The sequence below is a fragment of the Chenopodium album genome, chromosome 13 (assembly GCF_948465745.1).
Source record: "Chenopodium album chromosome 13, dcCheAlbu1.1, whole genome shotgun sequence".
Classification (NCBI taxonomy): domain Eukaryota; kingdom Viridiplantae; phylum Streptophyta; class Magnoliopsida; order Caryophyllales; family Amaranthaceae; genus Chenopodium; species Chenopodium album.
This window is the reverse complement of record NC_137846.1, coordinates 26,328,369-26,340,940: the sequence shown is the minus strand read 5'-3', so window position 1 is coordinate 26,340,940 and position 12,572 is coordinate 26,328,369.

Genomic DNA, 12,572 nt, shown 5'->3' with positions numbered 1-12,572 from the left:
CCTCTAATTTCCATTCTCGAATCATGTGAAATCGCCGCTTGACATGTTTGACCTTCTGATGTTCTCTAGGCTCTCTGGCCTGAGCAATAGCTCCATTGTTGTCACAATAGAGGGCTATTGGACCCTTTATAGAGGGTACAACATCAAGTTCCCCAACGAACTTACGAATCCAAACAGCCTCCTTAGCTGCCTCAGCAGCTGCCAAGTATTCGGCTTCAGTTGTAGGATCTGCAGTTGTACTCTGCTTTGCGCTCTTCCAACTAAACTCCCCTCCATTTAGACAGAATACATATCCAGATTGCGATTTGAAATCGTCTCTGTCTGTCTGGAAGCTTGCGTCGGTATAACCTTCCACAACTAAATCCTTTGTACCACCATACACCAGGAATTTATCCTTGTTCCTTTTCAGGTACTTTAGGATATTTTTGGCCGCAGTCCAATGCGCCTCTCCTGGGTCTGATTGGTAACGGCTCGTAGCACTCAAGGCATACGACACATCTGGCCTAGTACATATCATGGCATACATGATAGATCCAATAAGCGAAGCATATGGAATCTGATTCATTCTTACCCGCTCATCAGGTGTCTGTGGACACTGCTTCTTGCTTAGGGTTATGCCATGTGACATTGGCAGGTGACCTCTTTTGGCCTCCTCCATGCCAAATCGAGCAAGTACCTTATCAATATAAGTACTTTGACTCAATCCAATCATCCTTTTCGATCTATCCCTATAGATCTTGATGCCTAGTATGTACTGAGCCTCTCCCAAGTCTTTCATTGAGAAGCACTTTCCAAGCCAGGCCTTTACAGACTCTAACAACGGAATGCTGTTTCCAATGAGCAATATGTCATCGACATATAAGACTAGGAAGGCGATGTCACTCCCACTGACCTTCTTGTAAACACAAGATTCATCTGGATTCTTGATAAAACCAAACTTACTGATGGCTTCATCAAAACGCAGATTCCAACTTCTGCTTGCTTGCTTTAATCCATAAATGGACTTCTTAAGCTTACAAACTTTCCCAGCATTGTTCTGGTCGACAAAACCTTCAGGCTGTGTCATATACACAGTTTCTTCCAAATAACCATTAAGGAAGGCGGTTTTGACGTCCATCTGCCATATTTCATAGTCGTAATATGCAGCAATCGCTAGGAGGATCCGAACGGATTTAAGCATTGCAACTGGTGAAAAGGTTTCATCGTAATCAATACCATGAACTTGTCTGTAACCTTTTGCCACCAATCTAGCTTTGTAAATGAATACATTTCCATCTTTGTCGGTTTTCAACTTGAAAATCCACTTACATCCGATCGGTGTATAACCTTCGGGTAAGTCAACCAAGTCCCAGACTTGATTTTCAAACATGGAATCCATTTCAGATCTCATGGCCTCCTGCCATTTTACAGAGTCGGTGCTTGCCATCGCTTGCTTGTAGGTTGCTGGTTCATCTCCATCCATAATCAGGATGTCCTAATTCTCGGTTAATACTAAACCAAGATATCTATCAGGTTGAGATCTCGGCCTCAGAGACCTACGTAGGGTAATGGATTGAGCATTTGCATTGTCGGTTCGACTTTGCACATTTTGATCATTTTGACCTGCGTCAACAGATGCTGTTTGAGCACTTTGACTGTCATTATGATTTTGTTGCTCATCCTCACGAACTTCGTCGAGTTCGATTTTCCTCCCACTTGTCATTTTGGAAAGGTGCTCCTTCTCCAAAAAGACACCATCGCGAGCAACAAACACTTTGTTCTCCGATTTTTTGTAGAAGTAATACCCTTTGGTTTCTTTTGGGTAGCCCACAAATTAAACCTTGTCAGATTTGGGATGAAGTTTGTCAGAGACCAATTTCTTGACATATGCTTCGCATCCCCATATCTTTAGAAAAGATAACCTAGGAGGTTTCTTCGTCCATAATTCATATGGAGTCTTTTCTACAGCTTTTGATGGAGCACGGTTCAGTGTTAGTGCCGCAGTTAGAAGTGCGTGTCCCCAGAAAGAGATAGGAAGATCACTAAGACCCATTGTTGATCGTACCATGTCTAACAAGGTCCGATTTCTCCTTTCGGATACTCCGTTCCATTGTGGAGTTCCTGGAGGTGTCAATTCTGAAAGTATACCCTTTTCTTTCAGATGGTCATTGAATTCTTGGCTCAAGTATTCACCACCTCGATCCGATCGAAGGGCTTTGATTTTCTTGCCAAGCTGATTTTCAACTTCACTCTGAAATTCTTTGAACTTTTCAAATGATTCAGATTTGTGCGACATGAGGTAGACATAGCCATATCTACTATAGTCGTCTGTGAAAGTGATGAAATATCGATGTCCATTTCTTGTGGTTGAGCTCATTGGTCCACATACATCGGTGTGTATAAGACCCAATAAGTCACTTGCCCTTTCTCCCAACTTGGAGAATGGCTGTTTAATCATTTTGCCTAATAGACATCCTTCGCAATTCTCAAACGATTCTAAATCGAAAGAGTCAAGAACACCTTCTTGTAGAAGTTTCTTGATGCGTTTGATGTTAATGTGGCCAAGACGACAATGCCACAAGTAAGTCTGATTTGACTCCATGGTCTTAGCTCTTTTGGTATCATTATTCACATTATAAACTTGTTTGTCTAATGAAAGCACATAAAGACCATTTTCAGAATGTGCAATACCATATAAAACATTATCGAGATAAAATGAACATTCTTTGCTCTTTACTCGAAATTCAAAACCTTTGGCGTCCAACGCCGAAATTGAAATAATGTTTTTGGTAATGTTAGGAACATAATAAACATTATCGAGTTCCAAAACTAGCCCGGTGGGCAAAGACAAACTGAGAGTTCCTACGGATACGGCACCAATTCTGGCTCCATTGCCGACCCGGAGTTCAATCTCTCCCTTCTCTAGCCTTCTAGCGTTCCTTAGTCCCTGAGAATTGGAACAAAGGTGTGAGCCACATCCGGTATCTAATACCCATGATGTTAAGCTAGTGAAGTTAAAGTCTATAACGAATATACCTGATTCAGAAGCAACGGTTCCGTTCTTCTTATCTTCCTTGAACTTGAGGCAATCTCTCTTCCAATGTCCCTTCTTCTTACAGTAGAAACATTCGGAATCAGATTTAGAAGACGCTACCCTCTTATCCTTGGTAGCTTTAGACTTAGGCGGAAAAGTTTTCTTCTTACCTTTCCCCTTAAAGCCTTTCTTCTTCTTGCCCGAAAATTTAAACGGCTTGCCCTTTTTAATCATGAGCATATCATGCTTTCCCTCATCCTTGAGCGTTTGCTCAGCTTGCTTCAACATACCATGAAGCTCGGTGAGGGTTTTCTCCATGCTGTGCATATTATAGTTCATCTTGAACTGATCATAGCCTTTGTGCAGTGAGTGGAGAATGATGTCAATTGCCATCTCGGTTGAATACCCCGCATCAAGCCTTTCCATGTTTTCAAACAATCCAATCATTTTGAGTACATGTGGGCTGACTGGCTCTCCTTTCTTGAGCTTGCTCTCAAGGATCTGCCTGTGGGTTTCAAACCTTTCAGTTCGGGCCTGCTCTTGGAACATATTCTGCAATTCAGAAATGATCTCAAAAGCCGTCTCCTTTTCAAAGAAAGTCTTTTGAAGCTCAGGAGACATTGTGGCCAACATGATACATTTGACATCTCGATTGGCACTTTGCCATCGATTTAGGGCAGCTTGAGTTACCTCCTCATTGGGAGTCTCGGGCATTTCCTCATCAAGGACATATTCCTTTTGCTCTTGCATGAGAACAATTCGCAAATTCCTTTGCCAATCAAGAAAATTTGGCCCACTCAGTTTCTCCTTGTCGAGAATTGAGTGTAACGAGAATTGGTTGTTCGAGTTATTTGAAGACATGATTCTACAATTGAAAGAATTTAAAATGAAAAACCATTCATTATACTTAAATAAGATTGAAATCATGCATTTTAATCAAACTTATTTAAAACGTCTTATTCACACATTAAAGATTGTCCCCAATTTTGTGAGAATAAGTCGATTCCAAGATCCAAAGAAACAAAGAGTGGTTAAGCATGCTTTGGCTTGTCTTAACACTCAATCTCCTAAGGTAAGCAACGCTTTGCTAATGGCTCCAAGCCACTCTTGGTTGAATAAATCGTCGCATCCAATGCTCTCTAAACAATTTATTCACTTTGCCACGACATGTTAGGACTCCATCACTCATATCGTTGAGTATAACCAAAACCACTTGCATACCTAGTACGCCTTACGTTCCTTGGAGAAGTAGTGATGCCTCGCTTTGGCGTAGCCCATCACTACCCTCGTTCGGTTGGTAAGTGTGTTTTGGAATGGCAAGTTTTACTCAATTTTAAGGGACCTAGGGTTTCTATGTTGGTTGATTTAAGTGAACTTAATTAATCATCTCAACATTCGAAATCCTAACCATGCATCTAACATATAATTCAAATATATAAACATAAATATATATCGAAAACATAAATAGAGATGCATTTGGCAACTAGCATGACCCCTTGAGATCTTCAAGTCTTCAAAAGGTCTTCATTTGCAACTTCATGGCTTCGTCTTCTAAGAACCCCGTCTTCAAGACTTGACCAAATAATATAATTGCTAGTATCTACGATTAGGACTAATCTAAATATTAAGGTACAAAAATACTCAACGGTTCGCAGACCGTATTTAGATTTACAAAAATACATCACGGATCACAGTCCGTATTTTCTATCCTAATCGGGCCCCACTAGTTGCCATTTCATAAAACCTGTGAGAGAATTTTACATTCCATTCATCCATTCACTATCTGTGAATGGCCCATGCATTTTACAACGATCAAACAAGTAACAATGCATAAAACCGCGCGAGAACTAGTAATTAATCTAGGTGGTTAATTCAATTAACACGCCTAATTAAACTAGTCAAAGTTGTTTTTACCGGTTATGGTAATAACTAAGAGACGCTCCCACTAAATTCCGCATCCTATCTTAACTAATCCAATTAATTAAGTCGGTGAACCCAAATATTTGTCAAAATTAATTTTGCAAATGTCGCTCAAAAACCCGAGGCCTAGCCTCCAAAATTTTAATTAAATAAACAAAATAATTAAAATAATTAAAACGACAATCTAAGCAAAATTACGTATTCCATAATGTCTAAGTGCCTAGCACTAAGACTTGGAACCCAAAATTACCCTTATTTACATATTAAGCAATGCTAAAATTAACTTTAAAATAGCATCGCCTTAATAACCCGGGGTTATTGTGTCAATTATGGGATCGTACGTACCGTACAACAAGCTCGTAACATACCCATTCGCACCCCCGCAACACCAAGCATGCCCATGGGCTGCTTGTGCTCGCACACGCCACGCCCAGCCAAGCCAAGCGTAGCAGCACGCACAGCGCGCACAGCACTATGCTGCTGCTGCGCCATGCTGCTGCTTGTTGCTGGCTGGTGCGCTAAGTGGCTGGCTGCGAGCAGCAGCCCACGCCCTTCCTCGCACACACAGTCGCACAGCACCACGCACCTAAGAACGAAGCACCCAGCAGCCTCGGCAGCCACATATGGGTTGCGTGAGCAGCCCAGCTGGCCAAGAGCTGGCTCGGGGCTCTTAGGCCTCGTGTTGCGTGCTAATGCTTCGAAAATTATCGAATTTTGTGTGTGACATTATAAATCAATTCTAAATTAATTTTAGAATCAATTTTGAGGAAAAATGAAAAATAACAAGTCCAACTTAAATAATTCATCCAAAGCAATTAACCAAATTTATTACCAAGAATCATTCTTTAATAAAATTGGTTTAACTTGGTGTAACAAAATAAATTAGGGCATTTCTCACTATTAATTTAATCACTTTAAATTAATCTTGAGATTTTGACAAAATAAAAGGGAGTTAGAAAAATGAACATAAGTTCAATAAAGACTCCAACTTTAATACTTGTGACTCCATGAAAAATTATATCTTCCAATATGAAGATAAACCAATTTCTATCACAAGTTTTAAACTTTATGATTCCAATCAACTAAAAAATGATTAAATCAACAAAGTTTAACCAAAAATCATGGAATTTAGTAACTCAAAGTTTCAATCACTTATCATAAGTAAAGATTGAATCTTTAATACTTGGAAGCATCAAAGAACAACTATTTCACACTCAATGCAATTAATTTGCAATTATGTGAAAAATAAAACCAAACTTTCAAGCACCAATTACTACCAAGTAATCATGCTTAAAGTGGTCTAAAAATTGCATATAAAATAAGGAAAGAACCATTTACATAACCACCATAAATATGCAATCAATTTTCAAGGTTAGAAAGACTTAAAATTTTTCGTCAAAACGAAAAATCCCTCGAAAAATGCATTTCTGGTCGTTTTCTGGCTAAAAACCGAGCCCTAAAAGGGTAAAACCATTTCCAGAACACCTTTTCCACCCAAAATTGAAAATACGAGGTAAAATTGAAAAACCATTTCTGGTCGAAATCTGGGTTCGGGAGCTGAAGATAGCTCTAATACGAGGTAAAATTGAAAAACGAGTTGCTAATATAATTAGCAACTTAAAACCAGAAAAAAAAATAAGCCATAATGACACCTTGAAAATATTATGATTTTAAAATAAACGAGCGAGGCTCCGATACCGCTGTTGGGGTTTGGTGAGTCCGACTCACCGCGGAAACAAACCCAAAACCAAGACCGCACTCGCAATAAATAAAACCATAAACATAATTAAATTAATCACAAGATTAAGATAAGCTAATTACCCTTGACGCGTGCTTCGCTCCAAATGAGCTCTTACTTGAAAGCTTCAAGTCCCGCTCGCACGGAGACCTCCAACGAAGTCCACCCGCACCAACAAAACCGACTAGGTCCAATGTCTTGGAGTTAGCAAGACCCGACCAACAAAACCCGAGTAATAATATTGAGTTCAAAGGTTTTCACTAATTGTGATGCCTTTTCCAACTCTTACTCAAGCATCTTTCCCAATGCCCATACTTGGGTATTTATAGGAAATGATGGGAGTATCATTTACTCTCCCATCAATGTGGGATAGTATGATTTTTCCATTTTATTTTAAAGCTAAAATAAAATCAATAATCAAGCTAGTAATAAATCAACAAGTGGCAAGCTCATGTGAGTGGTTAGGTGAGGACCATTTGGAGAAGGGGGGAACCAAACTTGCTCCTCACTCCCTCTCCCATAACCGGCCAACTCACTCCCCACACACTCAAGGACCACAAGCCACATGGCACCCACCCTTGGGCACCAAGGCAGCCAAGGTGGGCTGCCATGTGCTGCTGTCCGTGGCAGCCACGCCCAGCAAGCCCAGCACGCCCAGCATGCTTGTGCGGGCTGCTGCTGCTGCTGGCCTTGTGCCTCGGCCAGCGCTGCTAGGCAGCAAGCAATGGCCTAGCCATGCTGCTGCTAGCTGTGGCGAGCTGGTGCGCCTAGCGTGCTAGCTCCAGCAGCTTGTTGCGGCATGGCTTGCTAGCCATTGCGCGCACAAGGCTGCGCCTAGCATGCTAGCACGCACTAGGCTGCGCCTAGCCTTGCGATGCTAGCATGAGTGCGCTAGCACGCACCAGCCAGCCTAGGCTCGGCTTGGTGCGCATGCTAGCCACCATGCTAGGCCATACGCCCTTAGCACTCGGTTTGCTAGGGCATTCCGATGCTAGGGGTATTTTGGTCTTTTGTTGATTTATTACTATTTCTCGTCTCGTCTTTCACTATTTTTCGACTCGACTTCCGACGCTCGGTTTCGACGCTCTAAGCTCGAATTTCCGACGTCTAAATAAATATTACTCGGTCGACTCATTAATTCCTTCTGAATTAATTCGTCGTTTCGGTTTGTTGAATGCTTGGGTGTGACCCGAAGGGTTCAGTCAAGATTAAGCTGTAACATTAATTATCCATTAATATTACTGATCGGAAGCGGCCTCCACCCAGGCATTCCGATCACTTGACCTTACTGAATATATTAGCTTTCTAATAATTCTGAACCCGCTAACGGAATAGTACACTTGTTCGAAGGACACCATTCCTTTCACCTAATCCCAAGAACACATGCATAACACACAAAACACATAATCATACCTTTGAAGCATGAATTCTACGTTGCAATTTGATTGACAAATCAGGGAGAGAATAGAGCCCCAAGCATTGCTCCTCTACTTAGTCCACGAGCTTCGAACGAGCCGTCCACCAATACTAGATTGGTCGAGTGATTGAGGAAACCGCGATCACCACCTTTAATGGACTAACTGACCACCACGATCTACCACCACTACGAACCACCATACTGGCGCCAAGTGAGGAGGAGAGAGCCGTGAGATATAGAGGAGTATGAGAGGGGTTGGTCTCGTGTTTCCTAATTAGGGTTTGATCACATTGATCAGATAATTGCATACTACTTAGCAAACCCTAGGCACCTAGTCTATTTATAATCACATTATAATTAGACTAGGATTAGGAAGCCCAAAACCCTTCAATCCACTCCATGTGGCCGGCCATACTAGAGGATGAGGCCCATCATGGGCCTTGTCCTCTCGTGCCCGATCTAGACCCTTTATGTGACCTTATAGGATCCGTCCAATTGGGCTTTGGGCTATTTTACTAGTCCAAAGATCGTTAGTACCTCTAGCTATGATAAAACGACGACCTAAATGTAAGAACTTAATTATATCCATAATTTGATCCATTTATATATCTAGTAATTGCACACGACGAAGACATAAATCCTTCACTTCTTAGATCCATCCTTATAGATCATGATGCCGAATATGTATTGTGCCTTTCCCAAGTCCTTCATTGAAAAACACTTTCCACGCCAACCCTTTACATACTCTAATATTGGAATGTTATTTCCAATGAGCAATATATCATCGACATATAAGATGAGGAATGCGATTTCACTCCTACTGACCTTCTTGTAAACACAAGACTCAACTGGATTCTTGATAAAACCAAACTCATTGATGGCTTCATCGAATCGCAAATTCCAACTTCTACTTACCTGCTATAATCCATAATGGACCTCTTAAGCTTGCATACCTTCCCAACGTTTCTTGGATCCACAAAACCTTTCGGTTGTGTCATGTACACAGTTTCTTCCAAAATTCCATTTAGGAAGGCGGTTTTGACGTCCATCTGCCATATTTTGTAATCATAATATGCAACAATTGCTAAGATAATTCGGACTGACTTAAGCATTGCAACATGTTAAAAGGTTTCAGCATAATCAACGTCCTAAATTTTCCTGTAACCTTTTGCCACCAATCTAGTTTTGTATACATAGACATTTCCATCTTTGTCAGTTTTCAACTTGAAATCCATTTGCAACCGATAGGTGTGTAATCTTCGGGCAAATCAACCAAGTCCCATACTTGATTTTCAAACATGGAGTCCATATCAGGTTTCATGGCTTTTTGCAAATTTGCAGAGTCGGGGCTCTCCATAGCTTGCTTGTACGTCGCTGGCTCATCTCTATCCATAACTAGGTTGTCTTGATCCTCGGTTAATACAACACCGAGATATTTATCTGGTCAAGATTGGCCTTTACGACTTAGCAAGGTAATAGGTTGAGCATTTGCATTGTCGATATGACTCTGACCAATTTCAACAGCTACTTCTAAAGCACTTTGATTGTCATTTTTGTCATTTTGACTTTGTTTCTCGTCCTCTCGAACTTCATCGAGTCCAATTTTCCTCCCACTTGTCATTTTGGAAAGTTGCTCCTTCTCCAAAAAGACACCATCACGAGGAACAAATACTTTGTTCTCGGATTTGTTGTAGAAGTAATACCCCTTAGTTTCTTTTGGATATCCCACAAAGAAACACTTGTCTGATTTTGGGTGAAGTTTGTCAGAAATTAATCTTTTGACATATGCTTCGCAACCCCAAATCATATGAAAAGACAACCTTGGAGGTTTTTTCGCCCATAATTCACATGGAGTCTTTTTGATAACTTTTGACGGAGCTCGGTTCAGTGTTAGTGTCGCGGTTAGAAGTGTGTGTTCTAAGAAAAAGGTAGGAAGATAGCTAAGACCATCATTGATCGGACCATATCTAACAAGGTTCGATTCCTCCTCTCAGACACTCTGTTCCATTATGGAGTTCCTAACCCTCTTCACTTAATCCCATCATGCTTGATATGCTTATCTTACCTGTAAATCTCTTGTTTCAACCTCACTACTCGCCATATAAAATGGGTCATAGTAGGGCCAATGAAAAGAGAAGCCAAACACAAACATAAACAAAGTACAAGTACATATGCACCAATAAGAATAAACACACTAACATGAATATCCTAGCAATAGACAATAAATAAATAAAACATATTTGTCATACACACAAGTCAACTTATCTTTGACTCATAACTCTACTTTAATGTATTACATAGTTTTGGATAACGCATTGAACGGGTTTCCTTCCTTAAAAATAGCCCATTAAATATTGAGCTTCCAATTAGGGAGTTACCCCAATTGGAACCTACTATGTCACACTTGGTGACGGAATTCCAATGCATTAATAATAAAAGAAAGTACAGCGTCTTGTACCCCTGTAGAAACTATGATCAATTATAAAATCACATAACTCCCCCCATGCATGTGTTCATACTCAAGTTGTATACGTTCCAAGAGTTTTGGTGAGTACGTATCCTCTTACACTTTACGTGATTTACCAATTTAACTTGTAATGATTACAACCAATCAATCAAGAACAAACATAACAATAAACAACACATACTTTCAATTCATTCTTGAATTAATTAGTGAGCACATACTATTTATTTTAATTAAGGTTTCTTGCCTAGTTTAGTGCACAAAATTACACGATTACTACCTTGGTGCATAAAATGCACTAATAACTTCCTTGACTCAATCTCAACTATGTGAGTGAGTAATGAACTAACTTCTTGACTCGACCTCAACTTATGTGGGTGAGTGTAGACACTTGATTGTGTCTCCTCAAAAACCAGACCCAGTGATGAATATCTTTCACGTCAATGATTATCGAACAAGGTGAAATGTGAAAGATTCTTGTGATGCACCTGTTTTAATAAAAATGCTTCTTTCTGTTTTCGAAAATATTTCTTTTCGTACCTTATTTATGGAAAATGTCCAGTCCAGTTTTGTTTGGTCCATGATAAGGGTCCAATAATAGTATAGTTGGATGGGGCTCGAAAAGAGCTTTCCAACGATATATTATAAGCTCAATTCCGAAGAATAATGAGGAAGTTATGGGCAAAATGCTAAACTGGGCCCAAAATAGATTTTATATATGGCCCAATGATCAAGTGGAGGGCCCATTTATTATTATTTCTAAAATCATTAGAATTTACTTTAATATTCTAGAATAATCTAGAAGATTTTAAATTCTAGTGGAGTTAGGATTAATAATTATACTTTATTTGATTTAGAAGAGATAATGAATTTAATTTGGAATAAAACAAGTGTTTTAAAGGATAAATCTTATTTTAAATTATGATAATTACGGAGTCTAATTACTTAATTATATTAGGAAAAGGACTCCGTACAGCTTTTTTATCATAACAGCGCCATCGCCCTGCGACAAGCTTATTGCATCGCGATAGGGCCTATCGTATCGCGATAGCTCTGTCGCATCGCGATAGGAGCAGTTTTAATCCGAGTCAATTTCAGACTCTTTTCTATCGTTTCCGGTCATTTTTCTCATATAAATAGGGTCGATATTCCGCGTTTTTAAATCAACAAGCTTAATCACCAACAATCACCATCTCTCTCTTCTCTCTTTAAGCTAAAGCTTATTCTTTCTTTCTCCCTCTTGATTTCTAAACCTTGCCTTTTCAAAACATCATACGTCCATCACGAGACTTAGACACACCTAGACAAGCTCGAAGTCGCCTTCACCCTAGACGTGAAAGGTTGATAATTTCTGAGGGTTTGGTCCCAAATCCTATTTCAATTATTTAAATTAATTGTTTGGTTTGATATTTTTTTGAAGTTTACTAACGTGTGTATTCTTTTGATAGAAAAAGATACAAGGCATCAAAGTAAGTAATTTGATTACTTAATTATTCTTTTAGAAAGCATGCTTAGATTTAATTAATTCCTAGTATCATGTTAGGATGCTTTTCATGCTTTCTAGTATCATGTTTAGGGTGCTTCCTATTTCTTCTATCATGTTAGTATCATGTTTGGAATAAAGCTTTGATCTTTAATATTTAGTGACATGCAAGGATTTGTTATTAATCATGTTAGTATCATGCCTAGTATCTTGCTAATATTAATATTATGCTTTGTTAAGATTATTGTTATGATGATTTGTTGTGTCTATAATATTATATTTCTTGATTATATTATTGTTATTGCTTGATCACGCCTTTTATGCAGGTTTAAAGGGAATTTGTACTTGAAATCACGCCTAATAAGATAATTAATAATTTGATTTTAGGCTAATATGATTTTAATTCAAGTGATCGCCAATAATAGATTTATTTGTACATTAATAATCAACCAACATAGATTAAACAGGTTTATGATTAACCTAATGATTGTATGTTAGTCAGAAAGCGCACATGAATATGAGAGGAATAAAGTAGAG